Source organism: Acinonyx jubatus, chromosome B3 (genome assembly GCF_027475565.1).
Source record: "Acinonyx jubatus isolate Ajub_Pintada_27869175 chromosome B3, VMU_Ajub_asm_v1.0, whole genome shotgun sequence".
Lineage (NCBI taxonomy): Eukaryota > Metazoa > Chordata > Mammalia > Carnivora > Felidae > Acinonyx > Acinonyx jubatus.
In genome coordinates, this window is record NC_069386.1 from 17,544,978 (window position 1) to 17,565,118 (window position 20,141).

The 20,141-nt window shown below is 35.6% G+C and overlaps 1 protein-coding gene and 1 long non-coding RNA gene across 5 annotated transcripts in view; one reads left to right on the plus strand and one right to left on the minus strand.

Annotated features, from left to right (window-relative positions):
• LRRC28 (leucine rich repeat containing 28) overlaps positions 1 to 20,141 on the plus strand; it is a 181,207-nt gene that overhangs the window by 87,468 nt on the left and 73,598 nt on the right. The window lies entirely within an intron of this gene.
• LOC113601918 (uncharacterized) lies at positions 20 to 19,105 on the minus strand. Its single transcript, XR_003423249.2, has 2 exons — positions 18,951 to 19,105; positions 20 to 1,078 (listed from the first exon to the last, which is right to left on the minus strand). It is a non-coding gene; the product is annotated as an uncharacterized LOC113601918 (long non-coding RNA).

Sequence of the window (20,141 nt, forward strand, 5' to 3'; positions counted from 1 at the left end):
TCTAAATGCCTAATAAATGTATGTTAAAATGTTGAGCTTCATTAATCATCAGGTATGAGCAAATTTGAAACCACAATAAGATTCCACTAGATACCAACTAGACTCAAAAAGAATGACAAAGGGGCACATGGGTGGTTCAGTCCCTTAAGCGTCTGACTGTGGCTCAGGTCGTGTTCTCACAGTTCATGAATTCAAGTTCTGTGTAGGGCTCTGGGCAGACATCTCAGAGCCTGGAGCCTCCTTCAGATTCTGTGTTCTCCCTCTCTCTCTGCCCTTCCCCACTCATGCTCACTCGCTTTCTCTCTCTCTCAAAATAAAATAAAAACATTAAGAAGAATGACAAGGGGCACCTGGTGGCTCAGTCGGTTAAGTGTTCAACTCTTGGTTTCAGCTCAGGTCATGATCTCATGGTTTGTGGGTTCGAGCCCTGCATAAGGCTCCACACTGTGTGTGCAGAGCCTGCTTGAGATTCTCTCTTTCCTTCTCTCTCTGCCCCTCCCCTGCTCACACTCTTTCTGTCTCTCTCAAAATAAACATTAAAGAAGAAGAATGACAAAACAGCATTTATGAACACATGAGACGGCAGGGGTTGTCATACCTTATAGTGTTAATGATGTGCATACTCTGACCAAATACTTCTCCTAGACTTATGTTTATTTATGAACCAAAAGAGATGTACAGTAATGTTCATTAAGTTAACAATATTCATAATTGCCTCAAACCAGAAAGACACAAGTGTCTTCTAACAAGAGAATGGATGAAAGTAGTTAATTTACACAATGGAATATTATAGAACGGTGAAAAGAAGCAGGCAGCTGCATCTCACAATATGTTTACATCTCACGAATACAACATTGAGCGACAGAGGCCAGTCATAAAGAATGCATGTTCTATGATTCCAATTATATAAAATTATAAAATAAGCAAAACTAAATCAGTCTTCAGGAATGCTCAATTGGGTGGTAAAAGTGAAAAGACAAAAGAGGTGATTTTCATAAATGTCAGGATTGAAAAGTCTGTTATAGGGACTTCAACTTCCAGGGAGAATGTAGTTTGTTGAGTCAGGCGAATGCTTCCACTGTTAAAACAAAAAGGTCAAAAGTCTTATTTTTAAAAGCATCAGAAACTGTGGAAGCAACAGGTGATTAATTTATTTGTCTTTGTATCTCCCAGAGCTTTTCGTTCCCTACCCTTCACATGGGTAGTCAATTAATATTGAATGAATGAAAATAAAGTGAGAGGCAAAGCACATATCTAGAATGGAAGATGGAGAAAAATGTTTGCTGCTTCCCATAGTCAAAGTGTAGGGAGAAAGGACTGTATTATCTGGGTACCCAAGGGAGAGAGACTTGTCACACTGGATCCTACATGGGACCCTAAGATACTATGCTATAAAAATTTGATTGTCCTCTTTCAGTCTTCTGTTAAATACATATGTATATGACATATGATACACATTTAAAAACACACCCATTATTTATGTTTTGGGAAATTAAATGTTTCTGTCTTACAGTCTTACCTCCTTGTTATCTTTTGTACTTTTTTTGTAGTGAAATTTTGGGGAAGCCACAATGCTGGCTCATTACCTTTGGAATCCTTGAATCTTAGCACAGGAATAGACCTTATATGGAACATGCTATTTCCTCACGATTAGATTGAGTTTATATATTTTTGGCAAGAATACCATGGAAATGATCTTGTGTTCTTCTCAGTGCGTCCTATTGGGGGGGGGGGTACATGATATTATTGTGTCTTATGATTGCTAGTGATTAACCTTGATCCCTTGGTTAAGCTGATGGCTATTGGGTTTCTCCACTTTGAATTTTCCCTTTGTAACTGATAAGTATCTTAAAAATACTTTGAAACTGTCATTAAGCTGTTTCTCCTCAGACCTTCACTTTCTGATTTTAGCATTCATTAGTGGATTTGACTACAACAGTGATTACTGTGGTGTTTGCCTAATGTGACATTTGTATTTCCCTCATTCCTTCTACATTTATTAATTGGAATTCTGTATGGAATTATCTTTTATCTATTTATACTAGTAAGGATTCATAGATATTTGTTTCTATGGATTCTAATTCAGTGTCATTATTTTGTTGTTCAAATTGTTCCAATGTTAGCCATTGGGAGTTCCTTCTGGTTGGCTCCTGGTTGGTCTTTTTGACATTTCCCCATACTTTTTCAAGCACTTTCTTATTTTTCTCCCATCATGTTTCTAGCTTATTTTGTATTTTCTGTGTCTCAGCCCTGGTTCCTTTTATTGGAGAGTGATATTTAGAAACCCAGATCTAGAGCGCCTGGATGGCTCAGTCAATTAAGCATCTGACTTCAGCTTGGGTCATTATCTCACGGTTCGTGAATTTGAGCCCCATGTCAGGCTCTCTACTGTCGGCACAGAGCCCACTTTAGATCCTCTGTTCCCCCCTATCTCTCTGTCCCTCCCCAGCTCATGCTCTCTCTCTCTCAAAAATAAATAAACATTAGGAAAAAAAAAAAAGAAACCCAGATCTGGGTTGTTTTTGCCAGTAATATTTTTTTTCCAATGCATGGCATTGTGAAACTGAATTTTTTGCTAATAAATGGATATGAAATCATTTTCAGTCATGATTTTATCAGTTGTCAGATTAGCTATCCTTCCCATTCTTAAATCACTTACGCATTGGAAAAGCAAGTCCTTTATGAAAGTAACTTATAAAGATGTTTAGTAGGATAGAGCCATGCAGAAGAAACTGGTAGTACTTACTTGACCTTTACATGAAGAGTTTTAATGCTGGAATCTTGATGTACTGTGATTATGGGCTTATCTTAATCTAGTAACTTTGTCAAAAAGCAAATGAAGTTATGTTGTTTTAGTTTATTCTTTATTTCTTTTATTAAAAATTTTTTTAATATTTATTTTTTAGAGAACACGCATGTATGAGTGGGGAAGGGGCAAAGAGAGAGAGAGAGGGAGGAGCACAGAATCCGAAGGAGGCTTTGGGCTTTGAACTGTCAGCACAGAGCCCGGCATAGAGCTCAAGCTCACAAACTAAGATCAAGACCTGAGCTGCAGTCGGATACTTAACTGACTGAGCCACCCAGGCACCCCTATATTAGTTTTTCTTAATAGCTCAGTCTATACTGGTTCCAAATCAATACCACATTCCTTTTTGTAAACATTTCTTAACAGATTTACTGAGGTATGTTTTATTACATACCATAAAATTCATGATATAAAGATTCAATGTGTTTCAAACGGCTATTGTAAATTCTAAATTATTGGTAAATTTTATAGTTGTACTACCACCACTATGATCCAGTTTGAGAACACTTTAATCATCATGAAAAGTTTCCTCATGCCCAATTGTGATCAATTTCTACTCCCATTCTAAGACAGATCTTCTGATCTTCTGTCTCTATGGTTTTGTTTTTTATGGAGATTTCATATAAATGGGATCATACAATATGTGGTATGTTGTATTTGGGTGCTTTTACTTAGCTTAATGTTTTTGTTGTTAATTTATGTAGTTTTGTGCCTTGGTAGTTCATTCCTTTGTGTATATCTGATTTATATTTCATTGTATGGATATACCGTGTTTGCTTTATCCATTTACCAGTTCATTGATTGTTTCCAGTTTTTGGCAGTCATGAATAGTGTTGTTAGGGACATTTGCATACACATGTTTGTGTGGACATATGTCCTCATTTTTCTTGGATTAATACCTAGAAATTGAATTTCCGAGTATATCATAAGTATGTATTATCTTTTGAAGAAACGAACTCTTTTCCAAAGTAGTTGTATCATTTCACATTCCCACTAGTTATGTGTGAGGGTTCTGTTTTTACCACATCCTCACCATCACTTGGTATTATCAGGTGTGGTTTTTTTTTTATTATTATAAAAGACATGATTTTTTTCTAGTGGATTATATAATGATGTGTGTGTGTGTGTGTGTGTGTGTGTGTGTGTGTGTGTGTGTGTGTTTTAATGTTCATTTTGAAAGAGAAATGTTCACACATGGGAGGGGCAGAGAGAAGGAGAGAGAATCCCAAGCAGGCTCTACACTGCCAGCACAGAGCCCAATGTGGGGCTCTATCCCGTGAGATCATGACCTGAGCCAAAATCAAGAGCAGGATGCTTAACTGACTGAGCCACCCAGGCACCTCTCATTGTGGTTGTAAGCTGTATTTCCCTAGTCACTAAGGATGTTTGAGCATCTTTTCATATGGTAATTTTCCATTTCTTTGTGTTCTTTGGTGAAGTATCCATTTCTTCATCGTGTTGTTCATTTTCTTACTGAGTTTTGCAAGTTCTTTATATATTTCAGATACAAGTCTTTTATCAAATATATGATTTGCAAATATTTTCTCCCAGTCTCTAGCTTCCCTTTTTCCCCCCTTAATGGTGTCTTTTGAAGAGCAAAAGTTTTCAGTTTTTATGAAGTCCTGTTTATAAATTTTATCCTAAATTCTCTTGTTGGATTCATAGTTTTACCTTTTATATTTAGTCTGGTCAATTTTCAGTTGACTTTTTTGTGTGATAGAGATTATATCTAAATTCATTTGTTTTTGCATGTGGATATCCAACTATTCTAGCACCATTTGTTAAAAAAAAACTATATTTACCTCGTTGCCTTGGTACCTGTTTCAAAAATCAATGGGCTATAATTATGTGAGTTTATTTCTAGACTCTGTGTTCTGTTCTGGCCTTATGTCACTATCATGCTGTCTTGTTTACTGTGGTTTTGTAGTACATCTTCAAATCAGGTAGAATTGGTTCTCCAACTTTTTCCTTCTTCTCTAAATTGCTTTGACTATTTTGCCTATTTTGCTTTGCCTTTTTAATTTCCATATAAATATTAGGATTAGTTTGTTAATTTTTTTAGGATTGGTACCATTTATAAAAAAGTGATAAAATTTGCCTATGAAGCAATATGTGCCTCATTTTTTCATTATGTATTTTATATTACTAATTCAGTTTCTTGTTCTAGTTCTATTGATTTGTATTTCTTCTTTAATCTCTCTCTCTCTCTTTTAAAAGATTTTATTTTTAAGTAACCTCTATACCCAATGTGGGGCTCGAAGTCACAACTCAGAGATCAAGATTTGCATATTCTACTGACTGAGCCAGCCAGGTGCCCCATCTCCTTTAATCTTTTAAGGAATTTGTCCATTTCATCTATACTGTCTGGTTTTTGGCATAAAGTTATTCATAATGTTCCTGTACAATTATTTTAATTTCTGTAAGTTTATTCCTAATTTTGGTAATGTGTGTTCTTTCTGTCTCTCTCCCCCTCTCTTGCTCTCTTTCTCTTTGGTTAGTCTAGCTAAATGTTTGCCAATTTTGTTCTTTAAAAGAACGAACTTTTGGTTCCATTGGCTTTCTCTGTTATTTTTCTGTTTTATAATTTATGGATTGTTACTCTGATTTTATTTCCTTCCTTCAACTTTGAGTTTGATTTACTTTTCTTATTCTAGCTTCTTGAGGTGGAAGTTTATATTAAATATTTTTAGATCTTTCTAGCTAGTGCTAGAAAGCATTTTAAAAGTATAAATATGCTTATTAAAGCACGACTTTTGCAGCTTCTCATGAATTTCTATTGTTGTGTTTTTGTTTCCATTCAATTTAAGATAGTTTATTTAAAATTTTTTTTTAACATTTATTCATTTTTTGAGAGACGGAGAGAGACAGAGCATGAGTGGAGGAGGGGCACAGAGAGAGGGAGACACAGAATCCGAAGCAGCTTTAGGCTCTACGCTGTCAGCACAGAGCCCAGTGCAGGGCTTGAACCCACAAACTGTGAGATCATGACCTGAGCCAAAGTGAGCCGCTTAACCAATAGAGCCATTCAGACACCCCCAAGTTAAAATATTTTCTAATTCATGATTTCTTCTTTGATTCAGGAGCTGTTGAGAAGTTTATTATTCAATTTCCAAATGTTTGAGGATTTCTCAAATTTCTCTGTTGATTTCTAATATAATTCTGTTGCTGTCAAAATATACTGGCATATTTTCCGTTTTTAATTTAATAAGACTTATTTTATAGTCTAACACAGGGCTTGGCAAGCTATGACCCATAGGCCTTTTGTTAAATGGCTTACAAGATAAGAATGGTTTTTACATTTTAAAGGTACGTACTTTTTAAAAAGACAAAGAAGGTTATTATATGATGTTAAAGGTGTCAGTCCTTCAAGAAGTTATAACAATTGTAAATGTTTAATGTGTCCAACAGTGGAGCACCTAAATATACAAAGCAAAACCAACAGAGCTAAAAGAAAGAAACAGTATTAAAGTAATAGTTGGAGACATTAATACTCCATCCTCAACAATGGATGCATCATCCAGACAGGAAATCAATAAGGAAGCTTTGGATTTGAACAACACCATAGACCAAACGAGCCTAACAGGCATATACAGAAAATTGTATCCAACAACAGCAGAATACATTTTCTTCTCAAGTGCACACAGATCATTTTTAGGATAGACCATATGTTAGGCAAGTCTTAGAAAATTCAAGAAGATTGAAATCATATCCAGTATTTTCTCGACCACAAGGGCATGAAACCAGAAAATCACCAACAGGAAGAGAATTGGAAAATTCACAAGCACATGGAAATTAAGCAAGACTGTCTTGAACAACCAGTAGAATAAGGAAGAAATTAAAGAGGAAATTAAAAAATTTCTTGAGACAAGCAAAAATGAAAATGTAATGTACCAGAGCATATGGGATGCAGCAAAAGCAGTTTTAAGAGCAAAGTTTGTAGCAATAAATGTCTACCTTAAGAATACAGATCTCAAATAAACCACCTAACTCTACACCTTGAGAAACTAGAAAAAGAAGAACAAATGGAACCCAAATTTAGCAGAAGAAAGCAAATAATAAATTTTAGATCAGGAATAAATGAAACAGAGAACAGAAAAACAATTAGAAAGATTAATGAAACTAAGAATTAATTCTTTGAAAACGTAAACAAAATGGACAAACCTGGGCACCTGGGTTGCTCAGTCGTTAAGTGTCTGACTCTTGATTTTGGCTCCAGCCATGATCTCATGGTTCATGATCTCAAGCCCTTTATTGGGCTCTCTCCTGGAGCTTGCTTGGGATTCTCTCTCACCACCCCTTCCCCTCTTGTGTGCATGTGCTATTTCTTGCTCTCTCAAAATAAAGAAACATTAAAAAAAATTAAAACGTGTTTATACAGGAGATAGTAATGAAAGAAGAGAGAAACAAAGACATAAGACATAATAATAAATAGTGAAGTTACATATAAATATAGCCTTATCAATAATTGCATTAAATGGGAATATTTGAAATATTGTCATCAAAAGGCAGAAAATTTCCAACTTAATAAAAAGGATTTATATATAAAAAGGATAAATTTTGAAGTCAAAAATTGAAATAAGTGAATAGGTTCAAATAGGTTGAAAATAAAAAGGAAAAAGATACACCTGGCACACAGTATGTATTAGCTGAAGGACCTATTTTAAGAACAGATAAAATAGACTGTAAGACAAAAAATATTACTGGAGGCAAGGAGAGAAAATTCATAAAGATAAAACAGTCAGTACTTAGGGAAAATGTAACATTACAAATGTATATGCACTTTGCTACAGAAACCCAAAATACAGAACCAGAAAATGACAGAATTAAAAGGGGAAATAGACAATTAAACAATTACAGTTGAGGATTTTAATACACCTGTCTTTCCATCAACTAGAACAACCTGAGAATATAGAAAACTTGTATAACACTGTTGACCAACTTGAACTAACTTAACATGTAATTATCCCTCCACTCAGCAAGAGCAGAATACGTAGTGTTTTATAGAACACCTAGAATATTCTCTGAGATAGATCATGTGCTAACCATGAAATGAGTGTCAGTAAATTTAAAAGAACTCATTTCCTTCCTGTTGGTTTTAGTTACCATCTGGTATCATTTTTTTTTTAAGCTATAAAGACTTTAATATTTCTTATAGGGCAAGTCTACCAGCAAATGGTTTTTTTCACTTCTTATTCATCTGGGAATGTTTTATTTTGACTTTATTTTCAAAGGATAGTTTTGCTGAATATATAATTCTTGATTAACTTTTTTTCATCATTTTAAATATGCCATTTTAGCATCTTCAGACTTCTGTAGTTTCTGATAAGTTAGTTTTTACTTGTATTGTTCTCCTTTATGTGTGAGTCATTTTTCTCTTTTGGCTTTCAAGATTTCCTATTGGTATTTATCTTTCTGCAACTTGACTACTGTATGTCTAGGTGTGGATCTTTTTATGTTTGCCCTACTTGATAAATTGAACTTCTTGGATATGTAGATTAATATTTTTCATCAAACATGGGACATTTTCAGTTATTGTCCTTTGACATTCTTTTTTTTTTAAGTGTTTATTTTGAAAGAAAGAGCATGTGAGCAGGGGAGAAGCAGAGAGAGAGGGAGAGAGAAAATCCAAGCAGACTCCATGCCCCGTGCAGAGCCCAATGTGGGGCTTGATCTCACAAACCATGAGATCATGACCTGAGCTGAAATCAAGACTCAGAGGCTTAACTGACTGAACCACCCAGGCGCCCCTGTCCTTTGACATTCTTTTTGCCACTTTCTCACATTTCTCTTCTCTTGGGACTCCCATTATGCATATGATAGTATCCCACAGATCTCTGAGTCTCTGTACTGCTGATTTGATAATTTCTGTTGATATGTTTTTGAGTTTATTGATTCTTTCCTCTGCAACCTCACATCTGCTCCTGAGACCATCTAGGAAATTTTTCATTTCAGTTACTGTATTTTCACTTTTACAGTTTTTCTTTGGTTCTTTTTATGGCTTGCATTTTTATATTTAGGTTCTCTATCAATTGAGTCATTATCATCATATTTTTCTTTAGTTTTTTTGGACATAGTTTCCTTAGATTATTCAAACATATTTCTAATAATTGCTTTGAAATCTTTGCCAAGTTCAACATCCAGACCCATTCAGAGTTACTTTCTGTTGACTTCTTAAACATGTTTTTTTACTCCTGGCTATGGGTCACATTTTGCTGTTTTTTTCCATGTCTTGCATTTTGTTGTTGCTATTGTTGAAAACTGCAAAATTTAGGTAATATGTTGTCGCAGCTTTGGATTTTGATTCATTTTTCTGAGAATTTTTATTTATTTTTTCTTATATAGCCTCTGATGACTCTACTCAGATTTTAGTCTTTTTTTTTATTTTTTAAACATGGATTTGTAGCTGTTGCCACTGTGTCTTTGTAGTTTAGAAGTAGCCATTGTAGTTTAGGAGTAGCTCAACACTTCAAGCCTGTAAGACTTCTGTCTTTTGCTGATTGAAATTGTTTAGATTGGAGAGTACCCTCAAAGGCAGTCAGTTGTCACATCTACCTTGGCTTTTACTTTTGGTGGACTGTTTTGGATTCCCCTGCACATACATATAGCTTCCCAGTTGTCTAAGGATTGCAGACTGATTCAAGCATAGCTTGAGAAGTCTTTTTGGTATCGTTAGTATTTTTCTGAAATGTAGCTCATCTGGCACAATGGAGTTTCCTCCATTCTTGCAGATTCATGTCTAAGACTATTATCAAAGACAAATGTAAATCTTTGATTATAGTTTTCTGAGCAATAAAATATATATATAACTTTGGGGCACCTGGGTGACTCAGTTGGTTTAGTGTTCAACACTTGGTTTCTGCTCAGGTCATGATCTTGCGGTTGGTGGGTTTGAGCCCCACTTTAGGCTCCATGCTGATAGCATGAAGTCTGCTTGGGTTTCTCTCTCCCTCTCTCTGCCCTTCCCCTGCTTGTGCACTTGCTCACACACGCTCTCTCTCTTTCTCTCTCTCAAAATAAATAAAAGGAAGAGATGAATATATAGCTCAGACTTCAGATTTTATTTTACTTAGGGCATTATTTAACATCCGTTTTTATTCTTTTTACTCCAAAAGAATAAAATAATCAAAGGTAGAAAATGGCTTTTGTAGACTTTTGATGTTTCAGAGAATAAAAAGATGAGATTTTTCTTACAGATATAAACAAGTAAGCATGCAATTCGTGTAATAATTCTCAGAAGAGCACAGTATAATTTCCATGTTGACTATTGATTTAACATGTGAAACATAATTGAATTATTGAGGACAACAGCAGATCAACAGACTATAGTATCTAGGCAACAGAAAAGTAAATTCATTCATTTTATTGTTTTCGGTGCTACTGTTCCTATAATAATTGTTTCTGTGATGCCAAGAGTACCTTGGTGTTTTGAATCACTAACCTAATTAATTTTCTTTTCTTTTTTTTTTTTTTAATTTTTTAATGTTTGTTTACTTTTGAGAGAGAGAGAGACAGAGACAGAGCACGAGCAGGGGAGGGGCAGAGACAGATGGAGACACAGAATTCAAAGCAGGCTCCAGGCTTGGGCTGTCAGCACAGAGCCTGATGCAGGGTTCAAACTCACAAGCCATGAGATCATGACATGAGCTGAAGTCGGACGCTTAACCAACTGAGCCACCCAGGCTTCCCTAACTTTCTATAGTCCAATTATGGGCTGAACTTCCAGTGGAAAGTTGCTCCTATCCTAAAATGTTTGTGGTAGGAAACAGTTCCAGGATTGCATTATAGCAATGCTATTGGCAGTCCATAGCTTTGCTTGCTTTTTAATTAAAGTTTTAATTTTAAGATAAGTATAGATTCCTGTGTAGTTGTTTGTCCATATGCTTTGACCCAGTCATATTTTTCTTTTTAATTTTTTCCAACTATTAACTAATTTTGCAAAAATTAGCTATTGCTGCTTGTGCATAATGAGAAGGGGCCATGTAGAAAGGTTTAACATCTGAAACTCTGTGACACTCATTTTGTTAGGCACTGACCATGACAATGGTCACAATTAAGATAAGGAATTAGAAACACTATCTTTGCCTGCTAGTAGTCTGTTTCCCACCCCTGAAACTTTTATTATTAAAAAAATTTTTTTAATGTTTATTTATTTTTGAGAGAGAGAGACAGAGCACAAGCAGGGGAGGGGCAAGAGAGAAGGAGACACAGAATCTAAAGCAGCTTCCAGGCTCCCAGCTGTCAGCACAGAGCCCGATGTGGGCCTCAAACTCACGAACCGTGAGATCACGACCTGAGCCGAAGTCAGACACTTAACTGACTGAGCCACCCAGGCACCCCAAAACTTTTATTTTAAAATATGAATTTGTAACAAAAAGTATTACACTTTGAAAAATTGAATAAAGCATCAAATTAAGCAACTTTTGTGTGCCATTAATAGAATGAGCTCATACTTTTTGCAAATTTTAACACCGTTATAGGTGTAATTAAATTCTAATGCCATGTTGGCTCAACTAGTAAGAAGCCTTTTGTAAAGTTTGTAGAGACTATGCTAACAGTTTTGCTAAACTTCAAAGTTGTTTAAAAATTATTTCACTTATACTTTTAGTCATTCATAAATTGTAACGTAATATATACTGTTTTTGTCTGTTAATGCAAGCAAATACAAAGGGAATACGAAATTATTTGATCAGTAGTTATACCCATATTTTTGTTGGGTCATTTTATACCAGGATGGCCTCTTTTTCTCCTTTAGTTTCATTTACTAGTATTCCACATGGAACTTTTTTTCTGAAGAATTTCTGTGGTAGAAGCCATTTATCTCGTTATCATGAAAATCATGTCTTTGTGAAAGAATTGAAGAGATTATGGATATGGCTTGTTCCATATGTTGTTATAGGTAACTTTTAAATTATTGCTACTGTAATGGCAGCATGGGCCATAAGGGGCTGAATGCCTGTTTGCTAGAAGGAAGAAAGTGGAAAGTTGATGTGTAATGGAACAGAGTTTTAAAGACAGATTTGAGGTAAGATATAATTTTAAAATTCTCTGAACTTTCTTCAAAAGGTCTGCAAGAATAAATAAAAGTATCTGTAAAATTGGGCTGTAAAGATCAGGGCTGATACCAGCTTGGAGCTTAGGGCAGTGTGTTGTTTTTTTTTTTAATATATTTAGATCTTTTTTTTAAATGTTTACTTATTTTTGAGAGAGAGAGAGAGAGAGAGACGGAACATGAGCAGGGAAGGGGCAGAGAGAGAGGGAGACACAGAATCCAAAGCAGGCTCCAGGCTCTGCACTGTCAGCACAGAGCCTAGTGCGGGCCTCGAACCCATGAACCAGAAGATCATGACCTGTGCTGAAGTCAGATGCTTAACCAACTGAGCCACCCAGGTGCCCCAGGGCAGTGTTTTTTTAAGCTGACAGCCAACAGTTACAATAATCGGAGTCACAAATGTCATTAGTACGTAAGGTTACATTGACCGGTCATATTAAAATAAAGCCAGAATTTCGTAACACGTTTTGATGTTCTTTCCCTTCAGCTGAGTTTGAGATAATTCCTTTCTGCTTTTCCTATACAAAAGCAAAGAAAAAGATTAATACTAATATTTAGAGTGTTAGACTTTTCTTAATGGAATACATGGGGGGGGGTATACACCTTCAAAGTTGATTATCAGCAGTTTTCTAACCTTTTCATACATGCTGTGTGAAACAAGTGTACCGTGGCCAAATGAATGGGAAACTGTTGATGTACATCAACAGTTTCCTGACTTGATAAACCGATCTTTAATATGCTAAAGTGTATTTGATAAGCAGTATAGCATATTGTGTTTCCTAAACTTAACCTAACCATGGGAGCATTGCTCTAGACTAGTGTTCTGTGAACATAGCTGGAGTAAACAAACACTTGTCGAGATGAGTGATGTTCCAGGAACTCTGTCACAACTATTATCGCAAACATTTGTTTTAGATAAAATTAATGTACAAAGTAAATATGAGCGCTTTTTTTTAGCTCTTTTTTTTTGAAGTTACTTTCTGGGTGTCGTTTTGACATAACCTAGTTTTTACTAAACTGCCAGTTCAAATAATTAAATGAAAAAAATATGAATTAATTTGGAAAATGTTAATATCCTTGGAAATTTTATGTGCAACTAACTCATTTCTGAAAGAAATACGACTTCTAGGCATAAATCATCTGTTCACATTGAACTATTTGGTATTCTTTATGTGCTTACAAGTTTTTATTGTTCCTTTACTTCCTGTTATTGAGGGGCATTTGAAAGGTTTCTTAATGTAACTCACAACAAAAGATTTCTGGAGTATAATAAAAGGTTTTGAACTCCTGTGTATGTTGACTGGCTCACAGCAAAGCAACGGTACTACTTCGCAGTATTTTTCCAAGGGGTTAGGAACAAATGGAAATCTGAAGGAATCTATTTCTGTGTGTTCTCTTTCCAAGCACCATACAATTTTCTGTGATACTTGCATTTAACAGAAACTCTTTAGACTGTGGCTTTTTTCATTTTATAATGACCGAATTTGTAGGACCCTCAGCAATGTAAATTTGCATAGCAGCACTATATGTACACATTTATTAATTTTTTTCTTTCTGTTGTATTTCAGTGAGCTGAAATGTTGTTAGGAAGTCCAGATTCTTAGAATTTTACTCACAGATTTATATGTGATCATTTCCAGGCAGAGTAAATACAGCTAAAAATATATGTATCTCTATATTACACGTTTTTAAAATTGTTGAATCTCTTTTTCTAAGGAATCCCAAAGTGTGTGATGAAGCACTTAATTTTATATTATTATAGAAATGACACATGAGCATAAGAATAAACAGTATATAGAGTAAACATTATATAGAAATAAACATTATAGGAGAGTTTAGAATTAAAAAGTTAACATTATTCCGTGCCCTCATTTCATTTGTATCCTCGATGTTAGTCACTGTGGTATACTTTTTGTTTTCATTCTGGTGGTTATTTCCACTATAACTCCAAGTTACCGCAAGTTGTAAATCTAGAAACCTGTTGCTTTGCTGTTAAGATTGACGGGCAGTATGCACAAATTCAGAACTTTCTAAGGTCAAATTTATTTTTCTTTTATTTTTTTTTTAACGTTTATTTATTTTTGAGACAGAGAGAGACAGAGCATGAACGGGGGAGGGTCAGAGAGAGGGAGACACAGAATTGGAAACAGGCTCCAGGCTCTGAGCGGTCAGCACAGAGCCCGACGCGGGGCTCAAACTCACGGACCGTGAGATCATGACCTGAGCCGAAGTCGGCCGCTTAACCTACTGACCCACCCAGGTGCCCCTAAGGTCGAATTTCTTATGTTGATAGTGATAAGGTGAATTTCTTATAAAGGACACACATTCAGAAATCAGAGTTATATTTTGTATTTAATGTGGAACTCTTTTAATTAATGGAGTTTTTTAAAACTAAGGTTCATATGTTTCCCCCGGGGTTTCTAAGTGTTCTGTCAGTATCAGTGGAGATCATTCTCTTTATCCACCACTTTCTGTTTTTCAAGGTGATTACGTATGGGAATTTCAAATAAACTAGAATGGATCATTTGAAATGTATACAGACTAAAATTTTTTTCTTTAAAGTTTTTTCCTGTTTTGGGGCACGTGGGTGGCTCAGTATGTTGAGCGTCCGACTCTTAATTTTGGCTTGGGTCGTGGGATCGAGCCCCATGTTGGGCTCCATGCTGAGCATTGAACCTGCTTAAAATTGTCTTTCTCCCTCTGCCCCTCTCCCCTGCTCACACACACTCTCTCTCTTAAAAAAAAAAAAATTAATTAAAAAAATTTTCCCCTGTTTTGAGTTTAGAAAGTGAGGTGAAAGCCATCATTATAATAGTAACATTCCTTTCTGATAGTGAAACATGGATTGCTTTTAGCTATCCTCTGCAAAGTAGTAAAATTTAAAAAAAAATTATTTTGGACCATGATTCTATGATATTATGACAACAGTGGTTGCCAGGTCTCATTCAGGTCAAAGCCAAAAAACTCCCATTGTGCTACCTCAGTAAAGAGGTAAAAAGCCTACCTAGAAGAAACCTGTGAAATAGTCACTAAAACATAACATAAAATGAAAATCTGCATATGTTGTCTCCATGACTCTGCAGGATGAGGAATTTTTCCAAGTAGTAATCCATGTACTGACATAAAACAGTAATAAAGAGGGGCACCTGGGTGGCTCAGTTGGTTAAGCCTCTGATTCTTGATTTTGGCGTAGGTCATGATCTCAGGGTTCATAAGATCGAGCCCTCCATTGGGTTCCATGCTGACAGCATGAGCCTGCTTGGGATTCTGTCTCTCTATGCCCCTGTCCCATGCTCGTGGTCTGTCTCTCTCAAAATGAATAAGTAAACTTAAACAGTAATAAAGATGCTAAATTTTAGAATAAATGCTTTTAAGTTTTAAAGATAGTATATCTGAAGAAGAGATGTATGCCATTTCTTCCTAGCAGTTAGTTATAATTGCCACTTAGCAAGAGTACTTTCTAGATACTTTTTGTCTTCTGAAAAATTCTCATTGACATTTTGCTAGGTACTTCAAATGCCAAATTGACTATTTGGTTAGATAACTGATAAACACCTGGTAAATTACTTACTTTGAAGAACACTCAATGAGAGTCTAGTGTATAATTTAATCATGCATAAAATGTCAAAACAATGTTATTTTATACTGTCTTTAACATTTAAAAATTTCTATTGGGAGTTAATTGGCAGGCTTGATACCCAGACACAAATATTTAAGTCAAATCAGTTTCTTTTGTGTTTCTCACATGTCATATGTTCAGAGCATTTTATTTTAAAGCTCCCAAATAATATTTGTCTTTCATAATTAAGAGGATGTCTTAACATGCTAGTTTGATGTTTCTCACTTTAAAAAGTTCTTGTATATTGCTTATATCAGACAAATGCATGGTTAATAGATTGTTTTCAGTGAGCTTTCTGGTATTTTCCATTTTATTCTCCACTGTGAATATTTGTTATTAAACATAACCTGCCACACATTCACAGTTATACATAGCAAGCCCCTTGTGATTGTGGACAGTTTTGTCCTATACTGGAAGACCCTAAGTAGTGTATTACAAAGGGTATTAAAAATGTTATTTTTAAGTTCCTGTTTAATCCATAAACTGTTTCCCCTTGGAAATAATATAATTGGTGAGTAGGTTCTGAAGTAAGTCTCCTAACACTTACTTAACTCATGGTGCCTTTGATACACATTATGCACCTGCTGTCATAGGAGGGAGCATGTGCAAGTGAGCACCTGTGGTGGGGGAGAAGCGTGAAGATGGAGAAACACACTGGTACCGTTTGGACCCCACAAATAATCACCCCCTCAGTCCCGTTGTATCAGGATGTGAACCAAATTCAGGCTATTTCTGGTCCATCAACTGGTCCAATTAAGGAATGGATTTAGCTTTTCCAAACTGGATAGATGTAATTACACTTACCCAAGTATGAAAAGGATGTAGTGGTTGAACAAATGTACCCAGATTTTGAATTCACAAAGCCAAGTTATTGTTAATTCCTTCGAATTGATTATCTTAAAGACACACTCATTCCAACAAGAGTCTGTGGTTGTTAAGTTTAAATAAGATCTTCAAATAAAGTTTTTAAATAATTTCCAAAACCAAGAAAGCATTATCGTTTTAAGAATGTCCCTGAGCTATTGTTGAACATACTCAGCGTGTGTGATTCTGAGGATTCCAATCTTGTTGAAACATTAAATTTTTTTTTCTTTTGGGTTTACATTCAGAGTTTGAGACATGTTCTTCTTAATAAAATTGGTAGTGTCAATCCTGTCCTTCTTAGGGTGGATTTGATCCCTAGATTCCATGAAGCAATCCTGTATCAAGCTCTTAAGACAATTCTAAGACAGGAATTTCAAAAGATATGAATGAAGACATGGAGTTGGGTTTGCTTTGCTGGCTGATGACCTTGAAGGACAATATTTGCTTATATAACTTCTGAAAATTTTGGTGATATTATTTCATAATCATTCTTGATAAATTATATATCTTATATTTGCGGTTGTATAAAGGAAATAATATACAAAAATTTGAAAATGCTCAGCCGTCTGGGCCTATGTAATATGTGGGCAGCTAGTCTTCTGTTAATCTCTATTCTAGAATATTCCCATTCCTTATGTCCACAGAGATAATTATAAGGCATTGGGGAAAACTTAAATTGTGTTCATCATGCGATAAAACTCTGGCAGTCTTGGATTTCACAGTTTCTTTTCAAGGATTTGTAAGTTGTCTTGAAGTTCTACAGTAGTTGTAATTTTGATAAATTTGAATCATAAATTGTGAGGTTTTTTAAGGCTGTAAGTCTAGTCTGGGGTTGCATAACAAGTGAGACAGTTTAAGGGATTAATTAATTAATTCAAGGAATATTTATTTAACACCTACCATGAATTAGAATCTGGTAGATGCTAGGGTTATGGCAGTAAATAAAGGCAGTCAGTGCTCCTGCTCTGGTGAAGTTTATTTTCTTATGGGAGGCACTGACTGTGGTTTAATAGGTAAATAAATGAATAAATAAAATAAGTAAAGATTGTGGTAAATGCAGGGAAGGAAATAAATGGTATCTCATAATTTAGAAAAAGCAGTCTTATTTAATTAGGGTGTCCAGGAAGGCCATTGTGAAAATACGATAGTGAAGTTCCAAAAGACAAGAATGCGCCCACAGTTTGAGGAGCTGGGCAAAGAGCATTCCTGGCAGAGGTAATAGCCAATTCAAAGTCTCTGAGGGAAGAAGTAATTTTGACACTTTCTTCGGCCAGAAAGAAGGGCAGGGTAATTGGATTGTCGGAAGTGGATGAGAAAGTCAGGCCAGTACTGATCAGGGGGCCTCATCGCTAGTAACATGGTGTGTGAGACTTTATGCATGTACATTGGGAAGCCAGGGCAGAGTTTTGGACAGGGAAGGAACATGATCGGACTTAACATTTTAATATCACTTTGGCTTCCCTGTAGAAAATGGGTGGGAAGAGGGCAGAATGGAAGCAAGAAGGAGGCTTTGGGGTGAGTTCGGGCAGGAAATGATAACAGTGCTGGGCTCAGTGTTTAACAGTGGAGGTAGAAAGAAGACATGCGGTGGGTGTTTTGCAGTGTGGCCTATCACTGTTACTCAGCAGCCTTTGTTGTCGGTCTCTTTGGAGGAAATGACAACTTCCAATGGTATTCCCAGATTTGGCCATTACCTAGTTCATAAAATATCCACAAAATAAAAGTCTTCATTATACACTTTTTTTGTTTTAGTAAAAAAATAATTTTAAAGGGTTTAAGGGTAAACTTTCTCTACCTGGACTGTGAACATGTTTTGACCCACATGTGGAAAGCAGGCCGTTTCTAGACAGGCTGCTTATTTGCAGAGTGATCGGTCTGGATTTCAAAAGACAACAATATTCAGCCTTGAAGAATTCTGATTCTCACGTCAGATAAGTGGGTTAAACTTCTTCTTAAGGAAATATTAATTCAGATGTTTGTTATGACTTTAGAATAAATGTAGGATTTGATCCCAGTTGTCACAAGTAATATCTAAGAGGTTGTATTGTTTGGTAATTGCTGTTAACCCAAGAAACCTGACATTTATATGCTGTTGTTAGCCCTCCTTCAGAACAGACTGATAGGTCATTTGAATCTGAGTTGGCTTTCGTTTTTTTTATTTGACCAAGGGACGTAGTCCTGCCCATTTTCTTAAAGACCTCTCCCTCTTAAGAGCCCCTTTGGGTCTGTGTTAGACATAAGAAACACACAGACTGTGTTTGTAGTTGTTTCTGTGCCAAAAACTACATCAATTTAAAAATATTTATATTCAGGATTTATACTTAGATTATTATGTGGCATAATGAGCTGAAAATTATAAATATTGTTTTCTGCCATACATTATTAAATTATATAGGACATTGCACTTAATTACCTGAGGTACATGTTCTATCTTTTTTTTTTACAGATGATTTTTTTGAAATATCAAACCAATGATCTAAATATTTGAGTAAATAACCCAAAGTTGCAGCTGATAAGTAATAGGATTATGTTTTGAACCTATATCGGCATATCAGAGTATGTATCTTCCATGGCCGAATCAAGAGAAAGAGAATATAAAGAGAGATACTTACTGTATATAGAATGGAATTTGGCATTGCGGTATTGTCTTTTATTTCTTGCTCTTCCTAACCCAGTGTGCTTTGGAGCTCAAATTAGAGCTGTTTCTAGTGGTACCGGAAAAAGCCAGTGCTTGAAAATACCAAGCCTTGTTATTGACTCTGTCTGTGGTCACTGGCTTGGCATGGAGTGGGTGGCTTCCTTCCCATTGCCTCTTAAATTTTAGGTTAGGTCAGTGTGTATCAGCAGAAGAGTGATGATTTAAAGGAGACTTAGCTGTTTTTTTCTTTTGAAATTGGCACTCTAATGTTTATTTTTTATTTTTTTATGCTTAGTGTAAGTAATTACTATGTGGCGATAACAAAATCATTTTCAGGATACTCTATAAGTAACTGAAAAGTTTGAAGGTATTGTGTATTTAGTATAAAAGTAAACAATATGACTGTGAAGGTAGGATTATTCTAGGTACATTAAAGAAATAAAGTATACACACAGATGTGTACATCCTGGGGAATGGTATGGCGACAGAGAGACCAGATGAAAAGAGCAGGATTCTACTAGTATTCTAGAAAGAATGCATTGTAACTCTACATCAGTCATACCACGTTAATTTCAAGATAGCATAGCAGTAAATATTTTTGAAGGTGCCAACATTAAATCTATTAATGATAAATTAATTATAGAACTGTTATTAAAAAGAAATGTAGTAATGCCATATTTTTAAAAAGACTTCAGAAAAATTCAAGGAACACATCATTAGATATAAAAATGGCTAAAGAACTGGGCAGCTCTTTCTGCCCAAGGGTCCTGTCCCCATGCTTTATTAAACTTTATTTAAAAAAACTTTTTTAAATGTTATTTATTTAGGGGGGAGAGAGAGAGAGAGTGTGTGCGTGTGCAAGCAGGGGAGGGGCAGAGAGAGAGAGACAGAATCCAGAGTAGGCTCCAGGCTTTGAGCTGTCAGCACAGAGCCTGACACGGGGCTCGAACCCACCAGCCATGAGATTGTGACCTGAGCCAAAGTCAGACGCTTAACCAGCTGAGCCACCCAGGTGCCCCTTGTCCCCATGCTTTAATAAAATCACCGTTATACACCAAAAAGAAAGAAAGAAAGAAAGAGAGAAAGAGAGAAAGAGAGAAAGAAAGAAAGGAAGAAAGAAAGAAAGAAAGAAAAATGGCTAAGGAACTAATTGAATTCTGTAAAT